General features: G+C 51.5%; 1 protein-coding gene across 7 annotated transcripts in view; it reads left to right on the forward strand.

Moving 5' to 3' along the window:
* Positions 1–6770: 6770 nt before the first annotated feature.
* The window catches only part of ATP2B4 (ATPase plasma membrane Ca2+ transporting 4), a 101067-nt gene continuing 81963 nt past the window's right edge, over positions 6771–25874 (forward strand). For 6 of the 7 annotated variants that reach the window (XM_044377752.3, XM_044377753.3, XM_044377756.3 and 3 more), the window contains exon 1: positions 6771–13143. The gene's annotated coding sequence lies outside the window, so the exon portion shown is untranslated. Of the gene's footprint in view, positions 13144–13790; positions 14418–25874 lie in introns of those variants that run through there. The other variant, XM_026480599.4, reaches the window with a different exon arrangement.

The following is a 25874-nucleotide window of genomic DNA, read 5'->3' on the forward strand; positions in this document are numbered from 1 at the left end:
AGACTGACCTCAACTCCAATGCTCTTTGGAGGAAAGATCCCCCCAAAGCTCTGGCCTTTCTGCCTTGGTTCCAGCCATTCCCTGGGAGGCCAGATGACCCGGTCCAAACCTTTGGAAGAGTCAACACCTGCATCAACCCTTGACATCGTAGCCTTCCATCATTCTTCCAGTGGCTGTGACAAAGCTAGGCACATACCTGACGCTGAAGCTGTTCGAATGAGTGACTGCGCCGAGCTTAGTTAAAGCATTAGGTTGCTGAGATCAGGGTTTGGGGTCCAAGCTGTCGATGGCTCTCAGAGTCCAGGCCACCCTTGCCGCTTGGTGCTACTGGTCACTAAGGGATGGGCGAGTGAGTGTGAATGAGCCCCCCGCCACTCAGCCAGAGCCAAGGCACATGCCCCGCAGCATCCCTCCACGATGCTGATCGAGTTCAAGGTGACTGGGGCCTTGTAGGAAAAGAAGTAACCAGATAGAACCAGACCAAGACAGCAACATAGGCGCTGCTGTTCGGGCTAGGCTGGGGACAACTTCAGACAGGCTAGGAACATAGTCCAAGTGAACAAATGTGCCCGCGCTACCATGAAAGGAGTTGGTGCTGGGGATCTGATCAGCTTAAGAGGGCATAGCAGACAGACAGCCAACTGTCTGAAGCCCATGAGGGGTGGTGGCCACATTGAGAACAGTTCAAATGCAGAAGGACCCCAGCCAAGGTAGCATCCGGCCTTGGGGAGGCACTATGGACTGGGCCATAACCAAGCTAAAGACCGAAAGGCCCTGGCCGCCTATCTGATTGGAAAGGGCAGGTGTGGCTGCCTCATTAGTCCTAGGCTGGAATATTCTTCTGCTTGCCTCCCTCAGGCATTTGCTACTTAGGATGTTCTTCCTCTCATCTAAGCACAGAATCTCCAGATGAAGAAGAGGAGGCCAGAGGGAAGAATACTGTGGAGGTAATTAATACACGTCCTGCTTCTCCCAATAGTAATTCAAAAACTGGGGCTGGCCGGAAGCCAAGATGGGTGCAGGTGCCAGGGAAGGCAGAAGCAGGGGACAAACAGGAGTGACTGACATATCTAGCTGCGATACATCGAAGAGCAGGGTCCTTTTAGTCTAATGCGTTATAGTAATATCTTACCTTATAGGTAGAGAAATCCCCTAATGACTCGGCCTGTCTAAAATGTGGCCTTGAAATTGGATACCCATACCTGCTAAAATCCCTTTGTTCTTGCGGACATCAGGCCTGGCTGACGAAGCTCTCACCATGTGGTCAAGACTGATTTCTTTCCAACTTATAGCTAGACTTTCATCTACATTGTCTCCATTCTCTAGCAGACATTGGCAAGATAGCCCCAGGAATGGCAGGTGTTAACCCTACTCCCTTCCATTCTACCGGAAGAAGTTTTGACCAAAGTCTCAGAATTGAGTCTTATTGCCTGGTTCGGGTTCTATGCTCACCCCTGGATTCCAGGAGTGGGGTCATCTGCTCCCAAACAACAAGATCTGAGTATGGGCGAGCAGTGTTTTTTTTCCAATAAAAGTCAAAGTGCTGTTACCAGAAGCAGAGAAAGCAGACCCAACAGACCCTCTCTGACATCAGTGAACCAAGTTTCCTAACATGAGGACGCCCAGCTGACCACGGAAGTACATGTCAGCGCTAAGCGAAGCATTTAAACAGATGGATGGCATGAGGAACTTCTGACATACTCCTGGTCCCCCAAGGGCTAGAGCCAGTCTTATCTACCTTTGTCCTCAGTCTTAAAGCACAAGGTCAGGGCGTTTAACTTGAACTACCTCCCTGGCATTTAGGAAAACTGAGCTCAAGGAAAATGAAGAATGTTTAGCAAAAATGTCATTTTTCCTAGTGTCTAAAAGAGGCAGAAACTACTTAGAAAATTCTAGTTTTCCTCATTCAGGCGATCTGTTTACTTTAGTTAGCTCCCTGGGGTTGAGTCTATCCACCAAGATGCCAGACCCAGTAATAACCTATTTCATGAGCTCTAAACTTCTGACTAAATGTTAAGAGAGGGCAAGGAGAGGTAGGGGATAGAGGTGGAGAAAAGGCAGAGGTCCAGAAGCCATGGACTCTAGGCTTTGGAAGAGAAAATACCGGCTCTGGAGTGAGGAAACTAGGTTTGAAAGCTAGTGCTGGGGTGCTTGGGTGGTTCAGTTGGTTAAGCGTCCAACTCTTGATTTCAGTTCAGGTCATGATCTCAGGGTTGTGAGATTAAGTCCTATGTCAGTCTCCATGCTGGGTGTAGAGCCTGCTTAAGATTCTATCTCTCCCTCTCCTCCTCCCCTCCACTTGCTTTCCCTCTGCCCCTCCCCTCCACTCTCTCTCTCTCCCTCTCTAAAAAAGAAAGAACGGAAGAAAGAAAGAAAGAAAGAAAGAAAGAAAGAAAGAAAGAAAGAAAGAAAGAAAGAAGAAGAAAAGAAAAGAAAAAAGAAATCTGATAGCGCTATATACTAGTTACGTGACCTTGCGTAAGTTACCGAACCTCTCTGACCTTCAGTTTCCTCTTCTATAACATGAGAATAATGATACTAACCCCTCAAATTGTGATAGGCTCAAATACAATAGCATAACTAAAACCTTTATCACAGTATCTGGAACTTCAGAAAGTATACAATTAATGGTGAGTATAGACTCCATCCAAGACTTCCTATTTCAAAGCGTTTTTGTTTTTTTTTTTAAGATTTCAACATTTGCTATGCCATAGACAGCCTCAGAAACTGATGAGGGAAACAGAGGGTGTGTTCCTAGAGGAAGAGACATTGAGCCTATTCTTCACTTCCCTGCTTCGTATCTGTGGCTCCCAACAGAGTCAGAGACCTGCAGCCCCATTCCCAGGCCTGGCAAAACCCAGGATTAGCCCAGACCAGGCAGGTGGCCTATCGCTCCTTCTTAAAGACCTCCAGGTAACAGATTTCTTGGCCTCCTTGCCTCTGGAATTCTATTAGGTCAGATGCTCTTCCTTGTGACCAACTCCAAAACCTCCAGAATCAACCAGTTTGCGTCCGTGCAGGTAGTCATTCAACTGTGGTTTCATTCTCGGTATAAAAATTATTGGGCCCCTGTTATGCCAGGTACCATGCCAGCTGCTGAAATACAAAAATGAGTAAGATGCCCTTGCCTTCACAGGGCCTGGAGTCTAGAGGGAAGGAGTACTTCGACAGTCATTGTAGTATACAGTAAGCACCTTCAACAGAGGCCAGCTCTGAACAGTTTGAAAATCCCAGGGGTACCTAACCTGGCTTTGGGAGAGGGAACTCAGGGAAGGCTTCTCGGAGGAGGTGACACCTGAGCTGAATCTTAAGAGACCAGTGAGCAAGCAGATTGGAGCAACAGTTTTTTTGCCACTATTGTTTCTCAGCCTTTATCACACAAGAAGCCAAACGCTGGTTATTGTCGAGCTGATTATCACATGGAGATGATATCATATTGACTGCACTGGGGTAATTACCATGCAGAAGTTGTAGCCCAATGCCTATGATTCCAGGGTGATGACAGCTTGGGCACTATGACCTCTCGTGGTGAATGATGCCCTACAGTCCTGAACAGGATACACCCAGAGGGTTCGTTGCAACCTCCACCTTCAGTGGAAAGTGCAGGAAAGTTCATGGAAGTGCCTGACCCTCACAGACATCGGGAGCGGTGGCCCGCTGGGGTAGAGCGTGGAATCATCCTTTTCCCTTGATCCAGAATCAGATACTGCGTGGGTGGTGACAAGGACCATCCTGCCTAGAATGAGGAAGGAAAGACCCAGATGACCTCTAGAGGTCCCCTCTTTTCCGGGGATTGGACAATTTAAGAATCCAGCTCTTTCTAACTTACCCCAAGGACTTGGCTCAAGGTACTGCTGTTGGTCTTCTCCTCAAACTAATAAGCCTGACCTCACACCACAATCGGAAAGGCGTCCGGGAAGGACGCTGCAGACGCGGGGAGCCCACAGAGGCGTTCAGAAGTCGAGCACTTCACAGAAGGCCACTCAGCAAACCCAAAATAGAATGCTGGCCACTAGCATGGGTCAGATAAGCTACACTCCTCCACGCCACACAAAGAGAAATAGCTTTTCCTGCCTACACACTCTGTCCTCACCCTGAACACCAAATCCCAGAAAAAACCGAGCAGATCAACGAAGCCAGATTGCGGCAACCGGTTAAAGCGATTCCTCTTTACTTCCCCTTGGCTCTGGCTGTTACCCTCCTCTTCCTCACCTGGAGTTCCAGGAGACAAAGGTGCCTTTAAGGCAGAATCCCCCCAACCCCCGTCACAGAGGCTAGTGCAGAGCGGGGTGCTAGCACGACCCAGTGAAAGTCTTCAAAGGCCCCGTCTCCCTTATTGTTCTCTTTCTCTTTCTGGTGGGTGCCTGTCAGAATTTTCGCAAAGAAGGGCTCAGGTTAGACCTCCTGAAGAATTTCCTTGCTTTTTAAAGATAAAAGCAGGAATGTGTGACCCAAGAAGGCAGCGGTCTCCCCAGGGCGGTTTTAAGGAAGAGTGTTCTCTACCTGTTGAGTCAGGTAGGTCTGCTCCGAGGGAGGGATATGCACAGACAGACAGACAGACGGAGTGACGTCCCCGGAGCAGAGCGTGCCAACTTCTCAGAGGTAGGGACAGACAGCCGTGGGGTAGTGAGCAGTTTTTTTTTTTTTTTTTAAAGATTTTATTTATTTATTTGACAGAGAGACAGCCAGCGAGAGAGGGAACACAAGCAGGGGGAGTGGGAGAGGGAGAAGCAGGCTCATAGCGGAGGAGCCTGATGTGGGGCTCGATCCCATAACTCCCTGGATCAGGCCCTGAGCCGAAGGCAGACGCTTAACCGCTGTGCCACCCAGGCGCCCCATAGTGAGCAGTTTTTGTTACAGACTCACGGCCCTAGCTCTCAAGGCCTTTCCCTTCACACTTGGGTCTATCCTCCATTTGCCTGTTCTCCTCTCCCCACCCCCTCCTACATCCCAGGTTAAATACAGAAAGTAGTTCTCCCCTTCCCTCCTCCTTCTTCCTCTGCTAAGAGCCTTTGCAGGGGGCACAGGCGTTTCTGCCATGCTCAGTTCCTGCCTTCTGGAAGCTCGTAAACTGAGATGGACACACAGACTAGCCAGGCATTTACAACATCTTCTCCCTGCCCCTGCCTTTGGGTTGGGCCTGGATACTGCCCCCTCTCTACGTCTGTTCATTCTTTTCAAGTAGCACAGAGGGGTGGGGCAGAGTCAGAATGACGACAGCTGGCCCCAGCTTTGTGACTTACTGGTCATCAGCCCTCACTGATCTGATCGTTATTTCCCCGGAAACCAGCGTAATGACACCTGTTTCCTAGGACTGCCAGAGTGAAAGGACATAAGGCGAGCAAGGTGGCCTGCCCCTTGTCTGGCATGTAGTAGGGCTTGATAAATAGTAGTTGAATGAGTGACTCAAAGGTAAGTGCCCAACCCAAGTGTTTGCCCCGGCCCCAGTGGGAAACTTTGGTTCAAGGAGTCATGGAAATGGGGGCTAAGGAGCTACTGAAATCATGGGAAAGACTGAAGGGGCCAGACACCTGAGCCGCTGCTGCAAAGCCAATCCCACTCTAGGTTTCTCTAAGGGCCCACCTCCCATGGTCCTCCCCAGGTGAGAAGGTGAGGGAAGGGGAATTTCTGGAATCTGGGATCCAGTCTCAGCTTGAGAATGAACCAGATGGGCTAGAATCCAATTCTTGGAATGGAGGCAGATTCCAGGGCTGCCTCCCCTTCCCTGCAGTCCCTCCCAGCAGGGCTGCTCTCCCCAGGTCTCCCCAACACTCCCCCAGTCTATGGATCCTGAAGCCTGTGAAACCCGAGCTGTGCAGGGGGAGGCGGAGAGAGCTTGTCAGTTCAAAGTAGGGGACGAGAGCCCTGGGCCAGCCGCCAGAGGACCTCTGTTCTATTCCTGCCTGCCAAATGAATCGTGTGGTGATCCCAAGCAGTTTGGTCAACCTGTCTGAGCCTCAGTTTCCCCATCTGCAGCATGGGAATAATACCTCACACCCTACCACATAGGACTATTGCAAGGGTCAAATTAAATATGCCATGAAGAAAAGGCACTGTGTAAACTGCGAAGTTCTCTGCAAACATGGACGAGTCAGTGAAGGCTCTGGAGCAGAGGACCTAGGAGATGGGGCAGACCATGAACTCTCCCTGCCTGGCACAGGGGCCAGGAAGGATCCTGGCAGTTGGCTTTTCTTTGATCTGCATTTGAAACTGAATGAGCACTTAAGGCATTGCTGACACTCTAATTAGGATTAAAAATTAAATTCAAAAGCCATCACTTGTTCCCTTCTTTCCACACTCACTCCCTCAGCTCTGCTGAGCACAGCCATTAACCAAAAACTATTTTTAAAGTTGCTGTACGCTAATTTGCTCTACACTGAAACAAATGAAAGACAAATATTTTGTTAGAAAAACAAATCAGGAACCAAACTTGAGTTAAAAAAAAAAAAAAAAGGCAAACCTCGTTAATGAGTTCAAAGTGAAATTCAAACCAAACCACTTACAGCCTCCAAAACAACGGAACCAGAATACACTTGGAACAGTAAAATCAGCTCCCAAGTAAATCAAATTGATTCTGCATATCATTAAAGGCCCTGGATCCAAACCCCACCCCCCCTCCTGGCTGTCACCTCCACCGGTTCTAGCTTTCCCATATCAGATTCTGTGCTCCTTCATTTCGCAGGATGCCCCCCGAAGTCCCAGAGGTGCCAAATCACAGGGGATGCTGAAATGAGGGAGACAGTCCCTTCGGCCCAGGAGCACACGGTCCGACAGGCTTTCCCCCTGCGAACATACTCCCGCTGCCCAGCGCCAGTGCCTTCCCCCCAACACTGCTCTGCCCGACATCGCCGGGTACAATAGAGTTCTCAGCACCCCCGCGAAACCTCGTGATTGCCAGCATCAGAGCCTGAAACCGGCAACACACCAAAACCCCAACAAACCAAAGTTGAGCCACAAAGACCTCTGTGGGGACAGAGATTGGCCATCCTCTGAGACCAGCTCCTGCAAGCCAGCAGAGAAAGCGTGCCCTGCTTTAATTCTGCATCACACGCGTGCTGATGAAGACGCAGCGCTTCGTAATGACCTTAGTAAAGGCTGTCCCGTGCAGTCCTCTCTGCAGGAACTGCAGGAAGTGGGAAAAATGAAATTGCTGCCTGTCGGGTGTAGATGACCACCCACACTCAGCAAGGGCTGAGCCGGAAGCCAGGCCTCCTGTGGAGGACCCAGCAAGGTTCCTGCTGGGGAAAGATGGCCTTGCAGGCTGCTGAGACAGCTGCTGAGACTTGCTTCTTGCTCACACAAATACAGCCAGAGCCGCCCATCCTTATCGCCCTTGAACCCTCCCTGCTGGAGTCACTGTGGTCTTCCAGGAGCAGAATGCTCCCTATGTCTGGTTTCTGGAACAACCCTCGCCACAGACTCTGAGCGAGCTGTTTGATCATATTATCTATCATCTTGGGGGCTGAACCTTGGCTGTGTTATCTAGTTGCAGCCTCCTTTTATCTCCTGTCATCTTGGCCCAGGCCAATTTTATGGACTTCTGTCTTGATGTCTCTGCCTGTCGCTCTTACCCCAGTCCCTCTGGGGGCACATTTGTCCCTGAGCCTTTGGGGCCAACCTGCGGCTACATCAGCTTCCCCAGCTCTGTCTTCCTTGATGCAGTTTCCTCCCCTTGCCCGGGGTGATGTATGACAGGGACTGGAGGTATGGGGGCAGATGTTGCTTGGATAACTAGCTTGCCTTCAGCCATCACCAGACTCCCCTGCAGGGGAGCGGGAAGAGAGACACTGGGAAGAAATTCAAAGTCCAGCTGGAGCCCCACCAGCTGGAAGAAGCCATCCCCCAAAGGCTCCAGCCCATCTTCAGCTTCCCCTTCACTGGGCTGTCTTTGGATTTTTCATCTAGATCCAAGTTTGAGACATGACCACACACTGTTTTGTTATCTCTCCATTTTTTTTAAAGATTTATTTTTGTTTTGTATTTGAGAGAGAGAGAGCACCTGTGCAAGGAGGAGGGGCAGAGGGAGACGGAGCAAGAAGCCTAAGCAGGGGGCAGCGCTCCATCCCAAGAACCCAAGATCACGACCCAAGTCAAAACCAAGAGTCGGACACTCAACCGACGGCACCACCCAGGCACCCCTGTAGTTATCTAGTTCACGTGTCTCCACAACTAGATGGGAGGCTTCTAGACCGTGTTACATATAACACAGGGCACAGATCATCCCTGCCTGCCACCTAGGTTTCCCATCTATCTTCCACACCGCTGCTCAACACAGCCAGCTTGCTCAACACAGACCTGGAGGGGCCACTCAGCACCCTCGGTAGTCCAGCCCCCCAGCCTTCACTCCAACCTTCTTACCTCTGTACCTTTGCTCATGCCATTACCCTCATGGCTCCACCCCACCCACCCCTCCAAAACAGATTAAACCTTACTCTTCAAGGTTTTTCAGATATCTCCAAATACCATTTCCTTTGTAGAGCCTTCTAACATTCCTGTAGGAAGTAGCTGTCTGCTGGAGTGTCCATGGAAGTATGGGAGTTATTGGTATTAACCTCTTCCTGTGCCTAATTGACCAATTAAACTTGATCATAGGTAGGTAGGTAGGCACATATAGGAAAAAACATAACATATATAGGATTCAGTACTATCCAAGTTTTCAGGTGTCCTCTAGGGAACTGCAGAAAACCGGGTGGAGAGGGGACTACTGTGGGGCACCTGGGTGGCTTAGTTGGTTAAGCGTCTGCGGCTCAGGTCATGATCCCAAGGTCCTGGGACTGAGCCCCAGATCAGGCTCCCTGTTCAGTGGGACGTCTGCTTCTCCTTCTCCCTCTCCCTCTAAGCCTCCCCCTGCTCCTGCTCTCTCTCTCTCAAATAAATAAAATCTTTAAAAAAAGGGGGGGGGACTACTGTATTTTCATACTTCACCTTTTAACGTGCATTACCTAGCATATAGTAAGCACTCAATAAATACGTTTCAAAGAATAACTATAACACCTTCTATTGTGGTTACTTATGCTAAGAATCTATTTTTTCCTCCACAAAACTATAAGCTTTATTATCTCTTTACATCTCGTCTGGGCCCAATGGATGTTGAAGCAGTAGTCGTTCAAGAAATGCATCCTAAGTCGAAAAGTAGGTATCCAGTAATGATAAAATGAATGAATAAAATTCACTGAAATGAGCGTATCCAATGGTAGGTACCAGCTCGAAGGGCTTCTATATTACTGTCTATATTACCTCATACAAGGGGCCAAAAAAACCCAATTTAGTGTAGATTATGCATGCACAATGAGTCATGTAACCAACTCATTTGTAGGAACAGCAAGGGCACAGTAGGATATGAGGTACAGTTGACTCAAATGTTCCCAGAACTCACTCTTCACCTCTCCTCTCAGCCTCTCTCCCCATGAAAGCTTTACTCTTTCCCACGGGCAGCCTTCTTCTGTGTGCAGGAAACATGGCCGCCGACAATTCCAGAGCCTCACTCCTCATAGCGTCCACTGTTGGGTGGAAGCAAACCTTGTTCTCTCTGTGGTCCTAAGTTCAAAAATCCCAGGAAAGGATCTAATTGGCTCCGTTTGGGCCAAGTAGGGGTGGGACCTCTAATAAAAGGAGGGTTCCCATGTTAACAGTGAGGAGAAAGACTGTCTTAAAGAAGCGGGTGTGGACGTGGGGAGGAAGGTTCTAGACAGGCAAAACTGTAGATTCTCCCGGGAGGAACAGATGCAGTTTGCATTCAAAGGAGGTGAGGAGAATCAGCAAGTGGGATCTGGGGAACTCAAGAGGGAGCTCCCAAGAGGTTGGAGGAACATCTTCTGTTAAAAACCTAAGGGAGAACCAAGGCTGACTGCACTTTCTTCAAATGAGAGGAGGGGTGGGGACAGGGTCCTCAGTGATGGCCACCCTGCCAAGACTGGCCTCGTGGTGGGGATAAGAAGAAAAGGGGGCTCCTCAGAGGCTTGGGCAGTCAGCCATACACAACTGCCCAATCGGGAACTTTCGGTGGTCAAGGCAGCACCCTCCCTCTTGACATGCTCCGTGGAAGGGGCACAACTCCACCGTCTTACATTTAGTGGTTATTTTTGTGGGTCGATTTATTTTTATCCATTCTAGACCTGACTTCAAGGCTGCTGCTGGAAGAAACAAGGCACAGAGGTTTCTGGGTTTCCAGAAAACACAGGTTTCGGTGGCTGGCTCAGCTATAGAGATCAGGCTAAAGGCCCCTAAAGTCACCTTGACCCATGTCTCACATCCTTCTCTCCTGCCTCCACGAGGGCTGGGGACTGGAATGGGGTGGAGGGTTCCTCTTCTCTCATCCCACAACCCCCACCTGGGCAGGGGGGAGCCCTGGGCTCTGACAGAAGGGAGGACCAGCCAGCCGGAGTTGGGACACACATCAGAGCCTCTTTGTCACACCTCCCCACAGAGCCTGTCTCCCCAGAACCCAGGGATTTTGAAGAGAGGATCTTGCCTTTCAAATACCAACCAGCTAGGAAATGGCATCATGTCTCAGCCCCCACATGCCAGGCAGCCAAAGTAGACTTCTCCTTTAATGGGACCACACATCTGGCCTAAATTGTTCCTCCCCCAAGACAAGTTTACTGAACAGTTAGGCGATGCTTCCACGCACAGCCACGACAGACAAGCTTAAAATATACTTTGATACATTTAAAGTACCATTCTGGAGACCGGCTTTCTCATGATAAAGATGCAACTGACACTCGTTGGGCTCGAAAATGTCAAGTTATTGCAATCCAGTGGGGAGCCTGACAAGCCATTAAATCTGCAGCTCTGTTCAGCAGACTCCTTTCCTTCCATTTCCATGTCTTCCCCAACAACCTACCTGGGCTCCTGAAGCTGACATTTTGGTAGGACTGTGCAAACTCTAACAAGCTATGGTCTCTATCCTGGCCAGCAGTTCTTCCACTGAAATGCCCTGGGGAGTGGGGTGGGAGAGACCAAAGAAGTTGGGAGGGGGGCAGGGAGTGAATGGGAACAAATCTCACCCTTGGTGTCCTCTAAGTGCCAAGGAGGGTGAAACTTGGAAAAGAAGTTCATGGATGGTTTCCGTCGAAGGTGACCCTGAAGTTCCCCCACGTCCCTGCAACCTTCCACCAGCTGGGCAGGAGAGAGGAGGCACAGGGCAGGCAGAGGAGGCTTATTTTGGACCTGGTTGCCAAGATAGATGGCAGCAGGCAGTCTCCAGCACCACTTTGGGGAGCTCTGAGTTCTGAGCCCAGCATAACAAATCTAAAAAAATGTCCTCCCCTTTTACCTGTTTAACTTTCCCCAAGGTCAGAAATAGGAGGAGGATGAGTTACTGAGAAACAGTAGGATAGGAAAATAAAGAGAGGAAAAAAGGACCCAAATGTTAGGAAATTGGAGAGGATGCTGAGGGGCAGAAGGAAAGTAGACCCAGGAGTCTAATTCACAAGTCTGTTTCTCCATGTGCCTGCGGTTCTCCGGTTCTCCGTCCTGGGGTTAGGGAGGACAGGATGCAAAGCAGGACAGGTATGGTGTGAAGGGCTGGGTTAGGCTGGAAGGATCTAAGAGTCCTCTTCCCAAAGCCCCGGAGTTCTGGTAGATCACCTTCTTCACTGCACGGTTGACAACCTTAACCTGTGAAGTGTAACTGAACGTGCCTTCCAGAAGCATATGAATATGAATGAGCGGTGTGCTGAGGTAGGTGTGGGAATGTATCAGTCAGTGTAGATTTGTTGTGTGAATCAGGGGATGGTGCATGTTTGTACTTGAAAGCCACAATCAAAATCCAGGCAAAAGCTATGGGTGGCACTCTTGCACAATGCTGGTGGGGGTGTGGCTGTGGAGGTGTGATTAACAATTTATAGGCTGGGCATAAGTGTGCACGGATGCCTGAGTGTGGGCAAATGAAAATGGAAATGTGTGTCAGAGTAGGACACAAGCACAGGAAGATCCATGGACTCTAGAGTCGGTCTGACTTGGCTTTGCCTCCTGACTCTGTCATTAACCAGGTGTATAAGCTTGGGCCAGCCACTGATCCTCAATTTCCTCACCTCTGAAATGAGGATAATAATAAGTACCTTCCGAGATTGCCATGAGCATTGGAAATGACCGCATATACACAAAGCTCTCCTGCTTTGGCCCACACATAGTAGGGCTCATAAGAAAGCAGCTATTAGCATGCACCGTGGATAGGCCCCTGGTAAGTGCAGAGGCAAGTTGGAGCAAAATAGGACCCAGGGTTGTGTGTGTGAAGTCTGGGTGAGGAGGTGTGTGCTAAGATTCCTGAAGCAATTCCTTCTCCTCCAGGGAGTCCCCTATTCAGACAGGGGCAGGAGGGTGGGGGCCTGTGGCCCCAGGGGCCGAAGACACCTTGGTTTTATGGGTCCTGGGTCTGAGTGATCAAGAGGTTGAGAGGCCCTTAGGAGCTGCAGGAAGCCAACCTCCAGCTGAGGCTTCCTTTTTCCCTCCACCCAGCAACGGTTGAATACCGCCACCCACATCCACTCCCCACCTCCACCCCCCACCTTACCTTCCTTCCCACAAGTGACAGCAAGGGCGGGGAGGAAACCAGAGAGAAGAGAGGATTCCTCCCCTCCATTTCTCCATTCCGCCTTAAGACAAACCAGGAAGCAGCTGCAGCTCGAAATCGGGCCACCTTAACAGTAGAGTCATGGTCTGGCCTCCAGCCAAGCCCCACCTCCGTTCCAGCTCTCGCTCCTCCCCCTTCTCCTCCCTCACTGCTCCGGGAGAGCTGGTGAGCAAGAGTCTGGCCCGAGTTGGCTGGAGCTGTTGCCATGACAAGCATTTTCTTAAGAAAGCTCTGCTGTTGAGACCTTCCAAAGCTGGGGCTTGAGGGGGGGAGCACGAACTTCCTGGGGAACCATCCCTCCGAGGAGAGCAAGGCCAGAGACACCCGTCCAGCTCCGCTGCACCCATCTTCTTGGAACCTGAGAGGTCCTTCCCTTTGGGAGGGCCCGGGGAGGAGACCCAGCCCACTCCCTGGTCGTGGCTGGAAAGGCGAGAGAGCAAAGCCAGCATCTCTAGCGTGGTGGCCACCCTGGGGAGACCGGTGGGTGGTCACCCCCACCCTACCACGTCCATGGAAACCCGGAGGGAGAGTCCCGCTTGGAGAAGCCTGGATCTTTGCTAGAAAGAGAGGTAGGCTTGCAGGGAATGAATTGACTCGCGATTTGAAACTTTGTTTCCTTCTTCGCTTTCAATGGCTTCTAAAACTCCCTGAATTTCCTCTGCCTAGCATGTTTCTTGCGACTGGGTTTGGAGTGTGTGTATCTGTGTGTGTGCCTGTGTGTCTCTCTGTGTGTGCACGCACAGATTTGTCAAACACTGTATTTCCTAGATGCCGTTCTGAGAAACCGTATAATCAAACAAGTGATTTTTTCCCTCTTTTCCTAGTTTTTGTTATTACTGGGCCATGGGGATAGGGAAATGAAGGGACTGTCTTTTTCACACCCAAACTGAGCTTTTGGAAAAAGCATTTATTCCCCCCCCCCCATCCGTTCCTGCCCTCCCCCTCCCCCTTGGCTTGGGAATGAGACGCAGAATGGAAAACTGTTGCAAAAATATTTTCCGCGTCTGTTCCCTTTCTCCAAAGCCCCAAAGAGAGATGGAAAAAAAAAAAAAAAAGAAAAGAACCGAGTAAGAAATTTTCAGCAGGAGGGAGGGGCTGCAAGGAGGGACGGGGAGAGGGGCTCACCGGGGGGTGGGCGGAGGTAGGAGAAGTTGAGGGGTGGGGAAGGGGAGTGCACAAATTAAATTTCTTTAGCTTTGTAGAGAAACCTCAGCAGTTTCTCTGTCGCTTGCAAAATATCCTCAGACTTTCCCGTCTATAATTAGCTGTGGAAAAAGCTGGGAGTTCCCTCGCCCGCTGTTGTTGAGTGTGTGCCGCGTCAAGAACCAACTGTATGAGTGTCTCTGAGGGCACCGCCCCACGCATCTCTGGTCCCAAAGGGGAGGAAAGAGCAGGGGGTGAAGTTGGAAACTTTGCCGTTCCGAGGCTGGTGCCTGTGGGGCTGGTGAGCGTGGGGCGGCTGGGGGTTGGTCACAGGCATCCTGGGGAGGGTCCCCGAGCGTCCTGGGCCGCTGCAGCAGTCTTGCAGAAGAGCTGGAAATGAGGCTGGGATGGTGCCTCCCGCTCTCCTGCACACGCTCGCTCCCTCGCATACTTGGCTGGCTCTTGGGGTGGAGGAGGCCGGCTGGCACCCTCCCCAAGGCGAGGCCCGCCTCACGCACCCCCCCACATGTCTCCCAAGGACCCACCGCTCCTCTCCAGCTGCGGGGGGGGGGGGGCACGCGGGAGTGGCCTGCGCATCCTGGGAGCGAGTGGGCACTCTGCTGGCCAGAGGCACCTCCCCCGGGCATTCCTGCCGGACTTACAACAACTTGCAGACGCGGTGTCGGCGCCGGCTGGCCTGGTAGGGGGGATGTCAGATGGAGAAATCGCGGGCACGCAACTGACGCGGCGGGGGAGGGGAAGTGAATCCCGGGCTCCAGCGCCATCTCCTCCTCTGGGTGGGGTGTCTGGCAGGGAGGCTGCAGGGCCTCCCCTCCTTCTTGGAGCTCCTCCCCAGGGCTGCCCCTTCTTGCCCTTCCTATTCCGAGGCCCCTTCCAGCCCCCTCAGCGTCGGCCCTCTTTCCGTGGAAGGAAGGGAAGAGACCAGGGTCGTCCTAGGCTGGGACAGGCCGTGGAGAGGGGCCTAGAGGGTCAGGACGGGCTGGCTGGGCGAAGGTGGAGGAGGAGGAGGGCAGGAAGAGGTGGTGGCTCCGATGGCTTAGGGGTGGTGGCATGGGGAGCGGGCTGTGGGAGGTGGGTCCTGGGCCTGAAGCGGACCGATCAGCGGGCTCAGTTGGCCGGGGCGGGGCGGGGGGGGGGAAGAGGAGGAGGAAGCACCTGCCTTCTGCCCTAGCTGGTTTGGTTGGAAGGGTGGTAAAGGTTGGAGCTTAGCAACTGAAAAGAAGGGGGCAAAGGACTCTTGGAGGAGAGCTTAAGTGGGGCCCAGGAAGCAACAGGAACCAATTTTCATTTCGAGGCGTTGGATGATTGATCTGACTGCACCCCGAGGCCAGGCAGCTTCTCCCTCCTTGTCTTCTGGTGGAGAATGGAAGGAGGCCTTCCCCAGCGGGCAGGGGACCCAAGACAGAATCCATGCCCTTGTTCTGTAGGAAAGGGGGAGGGGAATCCATTTCTTTGCTCCTGCTGGGGAGCCCCATCCTGCCTGCCACCATCTTGCTGAGGTACAACCCCGAAAACACTCCTCCCCCCGCGCGCCCTGCCACCGTGGGGGCCCAGAATCCCACCATCCCAGCGGTTGGCCTGGCTATTCTCAGTGCTCTAACTAGGGGTAGATTCGGGTGGGTTCGGAGAGGGCTTCTCCCGGAGGAGCAGGTCCCTCTCTAGCGCGCGCCGAGGAGCCGGCTCCCCCATCCCCCCCACCCGACCGAGGCCGGGAGTCGCGGGGCGGGCGCGGCGGGGGCACCTCCTGTCGGTTCCCGCCCGGGCTGCAGCAAACCCGCGGCCCCTGGGCTCCTTGCGGCCGGCGCCCCGCCCCGTCGCGGCCTCTCCGGCAGCTCGGCCCCGCCCCCCGCCCCCTCCCCCCTCCGGGCTCTGCCTCCCCGTGAGTACTCCGTGCGGGAGGCGCTCGAGCTGCCCTGCCCAGGTTTGCTGCCTCCCGGCCTGCACACAGCCTCCAGCCCCTCCCCGTCCCGCTGCCACCTCCGTGTCCCTGGCTGGATTCAAGGGCAAGTCTGGATTCGAGGCTGGAGGCACGGTCTTAGCCCCAGGACTCGCAGTACCTAGCACGTTATAAGGTGCTTGGTCAACGTCTGTTGAAAGGAGGAAGTGACATTTTGGGAGAGCCCGAGAATCACCCTCATCCGGGCTGATGCCTCGCTTGCCCTGTGGGCTTCGGTTCCCCTCCGCACAATGGAAAGCCTGCACCCACTGTGATGGTGGGAGGGAGTGGCTGAGTCAGATTTGTCCGACTGCTCTGGTCCTTGGTGTCAGCACAAAGTCAAAATGGGAAGGCCAGTTAGGGGCAGAAGGAGAGCAGCTGGTTTGCCCAAGGTGGGCTGCTGGAAGAAGTAAGGCGGTATGAAGGAGGGGGTGGGGGGCCCTGAGCAATGATACTGGGGAGTCCCACTCTTCCCCAGCGTTGGCTGGAGGGTCTTCAGAGGAAGAGGGGCCCTGGGGCTACTCGGCCCAGCCCAGACTCAGCTGCCACCTGTCAGCTATTCAGCATTCCACAGGCAACTGCCTGTATTTCAAGAATGTGGCTTCTCTCAGTACTCATGGACCCTTTTCTCTTTTTTGTCTATGTTCTTGGTCTTGGCCCCAGCACCCAAAGACATGGATAAGCCCTGCCCTTTTAGGCCCTTCCAGATCCATGATGCTTTAGAGGGAGGAAAGGAAGGGGATCCTTCTGGCTGCCCAGGACCTCAAGAATCCTATTTGGCTTAGGTTGACCCAGGTGTTTGGTTTGACCTTGAAGAGGAATGCCCTACCCTGGGGCCTCACTGCTTTCCCTGGAGGAATTCTTCCACCCCTTTGATGTCTTCCCCCCAGCCTACCCCCAGACTACTCCCTTCCCAGTCCCCGTCCCTGCGCCTCAGACGTGCAGTTGATTCCCCTCATGGCGCATTGGTATTTGGTCAAACTGGGATGCCATCCTCTCCCCTTTCCCCCTTCAGTAGAGCAGTTCTAGAAAGAAAGCAGCCCCCGGGGCTGGAGTCTCCAAGGCTTGTGTGGAATGTTCTGTGCTTCCTCTCCCAACATCTCTGTCTCCTCTCTCCTTTCTCCCTTGTATGAGCCAGACTTGCTCCACTGACTTACTTCCTCTGCACACGTTAAAAAGAGAAATGACAGGGACTTTTGAATTCTGCCTCCACCTTAAGCCAGCCCTCTGTGTTCAGCCCACAGGAGTGTGGGCTCAGTAGGGAAACCAGGCAAGATCCAGTTAGGACCAGAGCCAAGGGCTCGAGCCTTCCGAGCCAATTTGTGTTGGGGAGTGGGTGGCGGGTGGGATAGTGGAGAGGCCAAAGGAGAGAAAAGGGAGGTGACAATTTAGGCATCAAGGGCCAAGGATCCCTCCTCCCTACTGCCTTCTCCACTCTTAATTCGTCTCAGGCTGAAGTCTTCAGCCCCATCACTTCTCTGTGCTCTGATTTCCCAAGTTAAGTACAGAAAGCTCTGGGACAATTCAGGATGATGAGCTGGAATGGAATCAGTGAGACCCCTTCGCTCTTGACTTCCTGCCAGATCACTAGGGCAGGGGCAGTGTGAGGTTGTGTGTTTACTGGGGGGGAGGTCAGGGACTCTCAGATATGGGCTCGGGGAAACTCTCAGCTCAGAACACCTCTAGCAGAATCCACCTAAGTTGCAAAATCAGTGCTCGAAGTGCAAACCAGTACAACTCCTACAGAGGGCAAGCTAGCAATAGCTAACAGAACAGCATATGCAGTTACCCAGCAGTCCTGCTTCTAGGAATTTATCCAGAAAGTGCACATTCACAGATACAAGAAGACATATGCACAAGGTGATTCTTTAAGGCATATTTGTAGCAGGAAAGGAAATCACTGGAAACTACCCAATGCTCATCTCTAACAGACTGGCTGAATGAACAACGGTGCGTCCACATGATGGAATACTATGCAGCCAAAAAAAGTAGAAGCCCCGTGAACTGATAGGATGTGATTTCTAGGATATGTTACATGGAAAATTCAAGAAGCAAGAGTACATATAGTATGTCACCTTTAGGTTGAGAAAGCAGGAGAAATAAGAATCGTTTTTTGCAAACGCACACGCACACTCACACACACAAAGGATAAACCAGGAATTAATTTAAATGGTTACCCATAGGGTGGGTGGGAACAAGGTAGAGGAGACAGAGATGGGAATGAAACTTTACTGATTATACTTTTTTTAAAAAAAGATTTTATTTATTTATTTGATAGAGAAACAGAGAAAGAGTACAAGTGGGAGAAGCAGGCTCCCCGCTGAGCAGGGAGCCCGATATGGGGCTGGATCCCAGAAAGCTGGGATCATGACCTGAGCCGAAGGCAGATGCTTAACTGACTGAGCCACCCAGGTGTCCCTGATTATACTTTCTTAGACAGTTTTGGGTTTTGCACCAGGTAAATATTTTACATACTCACAAGTTCAATTAGATCCAAAAGAAAGAAAACAGTAAAGCCCAAAGCCGACCACAACAGAAACAATGAACCTAACTTAATATCAGTTTGATTACTCCACAAAGAATTAATTCAAGTAATTTTTTGAGTTAATGCCTTGACTCTTAGTGGAATGTATATTCTCAGGATAAAAAGAACTACAAAAAAAAATCTTGAACTTTACTTTCTCATTGTGTTATTAGTCATGGTTGTTGGTGTCATTAATTGGGAACGGTTTTTTGTTTATTGTAGGATACATCCGATGAGTAACCTTACTGGTAGCTCTGGGAATCAGGGTTTCACTGTGGAAGAAGAGAGACAGAAATACAGAACCCTGTGATCCTTTATCTCCTAGGTCTGTTCCCTGGAAGAGTCTAGAAGCAGTGCTACCCAGTAGCGATGAACACATCTCGCGCCCAGATGTTTCTTTCTAAGTACCACTTCCCCCTCCCAGGAAGCAGTGCTCCCCGGAGAGACGGCGGGTTCTAAGTGTGGGACTGGGAATCATGGGATGCTAGAAAGCTAGAACGTGCGCCTGGCCAAAGGACACACGAGTGGGCTTCAGGAAACTCCCAGAGCACAATTTCAGGACACACTGAGCATTGAAAAGAATAACAGTAATAGACTGTGAGACACGGAATAAAAGATGCCATGAGTCCATTCTGACAGTTAAAGTGGAACAGGGAGGGAAAACTCTTAGCACAGAGATGCCAGCCAATGAAAGGTGGAGGCAGTGACAGTACGTGACGTGTACCAGGTTGCAGCCCCTCCTGTTACAGCCGGTTCGCGCCAGGCTTACGAATGAACGTTCAAACCATTGGGTGAAAGGCTGATCTCAACGCCTATCACCTCATGGATTACTGACTCCTTGCAAAATGAAAAACCTGTCTGTACAATGGGGAGATTCAGCACTGAGCGCCCTCACCAAGTAACCAAACGTCCACGGGGGTGAGCCCACCCAGCCTGAGCTCCTCCTGGGGCGCTGGGACGTGCAACCATGTCACCTGTATGCTTCTCAAAAATGCTCATCTGGAATCTAATCACGAGGGGACGCGAGACAAATCTAGAATGGGAGCCAGTCCGCATGACAACTGACTGAGACTTGAAAAAAGTGAATGTCATTAGCAGAAGCCCTGAAATTGCGCGCTAAGGGAGAAGGACAGAGAGGCAGAAGCCAGGCGAGATGTAAAGAAGCTGAAGAAACATTATAGCCAAAGGCCATGAATAAACCTTAAATGGATCTTGGGTCAAAAACAAACAAACAAAAAAGACCATAAGAGACATTCCAGGACAATGGGACAAAATTTAATACAAATATGAGTTGATATGTCATTATTAATTGTGGAAGATGTCATACTGGTGTTGATAATGGTTATGGAGGAGAATATTGTCGTTCTTAGATAGTATGCAAAAGTATTTAGGGGCCACGGGTTGTAAGTGGGTATCAAATGGTTCAACAAAAATAGTATGTGGGGGGGCACGTACTTTGCATACAAAATGTTAACGATCGGTGAGTCTCGGTGAAGGGTCTGGAGTTGTTCATTGTACTATTTTTTTCAGCGTTTCAGTTTTGGAGTTTTTCTAATACTAAGCTGGGGAGAGAAGTCAATACCAGAAAGGACCCCTAGATTCCTGGACTCCTCTCCCTCAACTCCCAGACTCCTGACCCACAGAAGTATCCTTTCTCAGTTCCCCCAGCCGCACACAACACAGGGAGGGGCCTTCTTGACAGCATGGTTTCCCCTGGGGGCTGGGGGGGGCGGAATCTTCCTTCTCTCCCTCACTGTTGTCAGCTCCAAGCTTTCCAAACTTCCAGGTGGGAGCAGCTGGGGCAAAATGGGTGGGCCAGGGGCAACAGGTGGGAGCAGGCATCTCCTCACCATGCTGTGGGCCAGCTGAGGAAGCCTAGGAACTGCAGGCTTCCAGAATCATCCACCTGCCTTTTGGAGAGGGGTCCCAGGGTGTGAGAGGAGGAATCCACCGACAGCCCCAAGGCTGTTTCTAACCAGCCTTTCATAGCCCTTCTGAATTCTATAATTGGGTGATTCTGAGAGAACCTGGCTGTGCCTGCCCTAGGACTTCATGCTTGGGGTAAGCAAGACCTTCTGGGCCCATGCCGCCGCCCCCCCCCCCCCACCTCCCTTACCCCGCCCTTGGCAGCGACTGTGTACCGGCTGCACTGTCAGTGACCCAGATCATCACCGAGCTGTCCACCCCCGCCTTTCCAGCCTGGTCCCAGCCCTGGAGAGAGATCAGGTTTCCAGGACTGCCGCTCTCCCTCTCTCTCTCTCTCCCCTCCCTGGAAACCCTGGCATGACTCAGGGCTCTTTTCATGCAGGAGAGGGCTATTGATCCTTTAGTCAATTCCCCTTCTGTCTTGCTAGGGAGCCTGTAAGAGCACGAGCCAGGAAGTTGGAAGGGGGCAGACAGGGCAGAGTTTGTTCTTGGGTGCTGCCAGGCCTGCCAGAAGAGCATGGGACTGGGAGTCAGAAAACTGGTGATCTGGCCCCTTTCCCGCTGTGTGACCTTGGCTAAGGCGGTGATGTCTCTGGGCTTTTGTCTCCCCCACTGTAAAATGAAACCAGGCTTGGACAAAGGCATTTCTGATTCAAGCCTCCTTTTCTAAAAGGAGTGAAATTCTCAATGCCCAAACCAAACTCTTTCCATCTTAGAGCCTAGCACCATGTACCACGACAACCTGTAGCCAAGTTCCATCCTTCTATCCAGGATGACCAGAGGTAAGGAGACCTAAAGGAATCTGTCCTCTGGACAGCCACTCTTGAAGTTTGGGTGTAGGACAGGTCCTAAGATTCCCCACCTCACCTGCCTGGATGTTCAGTTAAGAAGTATCTACTCAATACCCTCCAAAGCCATAATTCTGCTGTGTCCTAAGCGGGAAACTAAGAAAGATTGGCTAGAGATACAGAGGTCCAGGCCTTCAGGGGGTTTACTCTCTCCTAGGGAACATGACATCCCCAGAGTTATTAGGCTAAACCGTGAACCATATGAAATTGCTAAGATGCTAACAGACCTACAGAAGGCAATTTCATATGGTTCAGCCTCTTACTAATATTAGCAGATATTGGACATCAGTGACTGCACTCCGTGCTGCAGGATAGAGAGATGAGGTTTTCACCCGAACCATGTGTTGGGTTTGGAGAAATTTGGCCAGCTGCTGGGCCAGCCTGCCCTCCCTCTCAATCCAGACTTTTGGCCTTGGAGGTAGACACATCGACCAAACCCTTGTCCAGACTCTGGCTGAGATTCCAACATTAGCCTTTCTGGTAACCGGCCAGGTCAGCTGCCCGTGGGGAGAGAGGAGAGTGCTGTCCACCCACTATTCCTCTGCCCTGAATGCCCTGCCTCATATCTTGGGAGCTGAGGATGGACGGAAGTCAGAAAGGAGGAAATCAGGAATATCCACTTTATTCCCCCCTCCCCCATCTGGTGGCCGACTATAGCAGGATCGATCACACACTTGAAGCCTCATCTGGCACAGGGACAATGACCTGGGGATGCTTGGGTCTGAAGGGTACTAGTGGGAATGTAGAGACCCGGATTTCGCAGGGCTCATCTGGAATTATTCTCGGAGGCGGTAATCGCCAAACAGGATCTCAATGAGGAGAGAGGAGAGATTTGATGGAGGAGAGGTTGGGGGGAGGGGAGGTGGTGGGTTAGGAGGAAGAGCGGGGCTGCCGCATCCAGAAAGGGCAGAGGACACTGAGCGTCATGGAGAGTCAGATGCTGTGGCAGGTGAGGGAGGCTGTCTGCTCCCCCCACTGGAATGGCTCCAGCCTTTGTCCGAGCCGGCACCCGGGTCGCGGGCAGGATGGCATCTGGCCTCAGCAGCAGCCTGCTGCCTGAGAGCTCTGCTGGTGCTTGTGGACCATTAGGATGATTTTTTGATGCTTCCTCCCTGCCGTCTGTACCACAGCCTTCTTTGCGGGACACTCAGATGACATCTGTTAGCATGCTAGGACAGACACAGCTGGCATCCACACTTCCAGGGGCTTCCTGACCTTGGTGCAGAGGAGGTCAGTTACCAGGCTTTGGCTGGGGCGGGTGGGGGAGTTGTTCCTGTTACGGAGCCAGAGCATTGGAGACGGACAGAGTTGGGAAAATGGTGCCATTGCCCTCTTTGGCAAGGGAGAAAACTGAAACCTGGTGACTTACTCGCCCAAGGACACCAGGCGAGTGTGATAATTTGAGGCCAAGCCGGAACTAGACCCCACTCCCCACTCCAAGTCTGTGGCTGGGCCCCTGACCCCATCAGTGCCGCACATGTGACCCAGCTCAATGCCCAGCCTCCTCACTACCTGATCTCTCTACCCGAGTCACAGGGAGGACCACCCCAGCCCCTCCAAGGATGACGTGTAGTAGCGTGGTGAGGTCATGGGTTAGAAGCACTTTGGAAAATGCCAGAAACCATAAAAGTGATGTGCCATGATTGTTATTGTTGCTGCTTTTCTTAACAATCAAAGTCTCGAGCGCTGAAGAAAATGCAGAGGAGAAGCACTGTGGCCCCACCCTCATCGTTGTGGAGCTCCTAATGGAGCTGGGTTTCCTCTCTTGGAACTTTCCGCGGCTCCTCCCAGATAGTGGGCCTGGAGCTGGGAGAAGCAAGGTGATTGAGGGGAGAGCAGAAGTCCTGGAGAGGGGTGGGCAGAACCTTCCTCCTGCCTGGGCATCCCTGGCCCTGCACTTTGCACAGGGTGCGGCACCTCTGAAAGGTCAGAGGAAGTGTGCAGGGGAAGCCCTCTGGGGTCTCCACTTCTTCCTCGACCTGCTGGGTTGGCTGCAGAGCTCTGATTTGGGGGCCAAGAGTCAGCAGGTTGAGGCCGCTGTCATGTGGCAGACAGCACAGGGTGATGTGATTGCCAGAGGCAATCTGTCATTCATTTGTTCGTTTATTCATTTGTTCCTTCAACACACATGAAGTGGGCATAAACTGTATGCCAGGCACTACGTTAGGATTTGGGGAGAAGTCATGTCCAGGACGCAGAGTGGCTAAGAATCACCCCCTTTCGGCTCAAGGACAAGTGTCCTGAGCCTGGGGTCCCACAGCAAGCCCTGAATGGCACAGTGTTCCAGAGAACTTGAATTTGTGTCCATGGAGAGCAGGGAAAGATAACCCCTGACCTCAGAAACATAAGGCCTAGATTCCATACGTAATTGAGCTGAGAAGGACCTTGGAGACCATTGCAGGGCAGCCCCGTGTTACCAATGAACCTCTGGCCGGATGGTGAAGGCTGTGCCCTTGTCCTTTGCCAGAGGAAGCCCTCTCCTGGGCCAGGGCGTGATGCGGAAGCTGGGCGTCCATCTAGCCTGGAATACCCAGTCCTTAGGCTGGCACCCCCGTGTTGTCTGACTTTGTAATCCCCTGCTTACAACCTGGAGCCTCTGAGCCTGTTGGGGCAGAGCCATTCCATTGCTGGGATGCCCAGAAAGGATCTGAATGAAACCTTGGAATGAAAACATAAACTTCCCAGAGAAACCCTCCAGTTTCTCCTGTAATTCTCACTTCCCATTTCAGCCCCTGTACCTTACTTCCCGGAGGCAGTGTGGTATCACGGGATAAAAGAGTGGATGTAGATTTGGTTGGTACATATGACACAGATCTTTACTGAACTTCAGTCTTCCCATCTATAACATGTATATATCATCACCTTTCCTGATCTGCCCTGTGGAGTGTTGTGATGGTTGGTACATATGACACAGATCTTTATTGAACTTCAGTCTTCCCATCTATAACATGTATATATCATCACCTTTCCTGATCTGCCCTGTGGAGTGTTGTGATGGACAAACGAAATACGGTAGGAGAAAGCCTCGCATACATGCTTAAATGCTAGGGACATGCAAGTGCTAGGTATTCCAGGGCCTCGTCTCATTCCCCACTGAGCGTTTTTTTTAAAAGATTTTATTTATTCATTTAGAGAGAGAGAGAGTGCAGGGGGAGAGGCAGAGGGAGATGGAGAGAGAAAGAATCCCAAGTGGACTCTGCACTGAGAGCAGAACCTGACGCAGGGCTCGATTTCACCACCCTGAGATCATGACCTGAGCCCAAATCAAGAGTGGGACGCTTAACCGCCTGAGCCACCCTGGCGCCCCCACGGCTAGTTTCCATTCCTTCTCTCTGCTGCCCAACCCCTTGACCCCACTACGCAGCATATCCTTCTCTGTTCTCTCACTGCCCGCTCCAGATGCTGCTCTTCCTGGGTCCTCCCTCCTCGCCTAGATCAAGACCCAGCACGACACGTGTTGTGTCTTAAACAATAGTGACAGCAGTAGAAGTGATCATGTGACCTACCATTCATTCATTATGTGCTAAATACTAGGATTATCACATGTAATATTTGCATTAAATATTTGATTAAATATTTATAATATTTAATCAAGTCTTGAGTTTAGAGATTAATAAAGGTATTCATATAGCATAAGGCTGAGGTCCAACCCTAGCCTAGAACATATATAGATTTCCTCTCTCCATTGCCGAGTGAGTGAGTGACTGGTTGACAAGAACATGGAGAGATTCGACAGCATTTATTGAATGTCAGCTGAATGCCAGCTGCTTTCACATTGTGTCACAACAAGCACCTTCTGAGACAGGTACAGGATTCGTCTTCCAGATCATCTGGCTACAAAGCAAAAGAAGAGTGGGGGGGGCTTTATCAGATGTTTACAGAGAAATATCACAGAGCTCAGTAGGGGAAGGCGTAGCCCCTGGTGGGGACTCCTCTCTGGGGCTGCGTGCACTCCCTTCTCCTCCGCTCCTTGTCCACAGGCAGAGCACCCATTGCGGTTAACCAGGCAGCGGGTTCAGCCTCCGAATCCATATGACCTTCCTGTTTCGCTCTCCAAGTAGATGAACTGAGTCTCTCAGGCCAAAGAGATGCCAGGAGATGCCGATTCCAGCTTAGGGCCCGTGTCCACCCCTGTGCCAATTATCTGTGGCCTGCTAGAGGGAAGTGGGGACGAATCAGACATGGCCACCCAGGCCTCTCCCTTCAGCAGGGGCTATAGGAAGGAGCAGATGTTTCTAGAGGGGAGATTCCTTGACCTTCTATAGCGGATTCAAACTCAGATACGCTCTTCACCATATCAAACTGTGTCCAGGACATTGTAGAGATGATGCCCTGGTTTCAGCCTCTAAACAGAGGGCATGTGGGTAGTTCTCCCAGAATCTGTGGGTTCAGCTAGGAGGCCTAGAAAAATAAGATCAGCATTCGTGAACCCTGCTAGATGCCAGGCTTTGCATATACATTATTTTTTTAAGGTTTTATTTTGGGGGCACCTGGGTGGCTCGGTTGGTTAAGTGTCCAACTCTTGATTTCAGCTCGGTCTTGATCTCAGGGTCGTGAGTTCAAGCTCCTCATTGGGCTCCATGCTGGGTGTGGCGCCTATTTAAAAAAAAAAAAAAAGATTTTATTTTTAAGTAATCTCTACACTCAACGTGGGGCTTGATCTCACGACCCCAGGATTAAGAGCCAAATGCTCTACTGACTGAGCCAGCCAAGCGCCACCCCCCTTTTTTTTTGCATAGACGCTATTTTTAATCCTTACAGCACTACTACAACATGCCGTTGTCCCAATTTTACAGGTAAGAAAGCTAACACCCAGTGAGTTAAGTATCTCTCCCAGAGGTCTTCTGGCTGGTTAAGGTTGGGCTGATTCTTTGACCCAGGCCTGTCTGACACCGAGACTCA

Source organism: Ursus arctos, unplaced genomic scaffold, assembly GCF_023065955.2.
Source record: "Ursus arctos isolate Adak ecotype North America unplaced genomic scaffold, UrsArc2.0 scaffold_2, whole genome shotgun sequence".
In the NCBI taxonomy this organism is placed as follows: Eukaryota; Metazoa; Chordata; class Mammalia; order Carnivora; family Ursidae; genus Ursus; species Ursus arctos.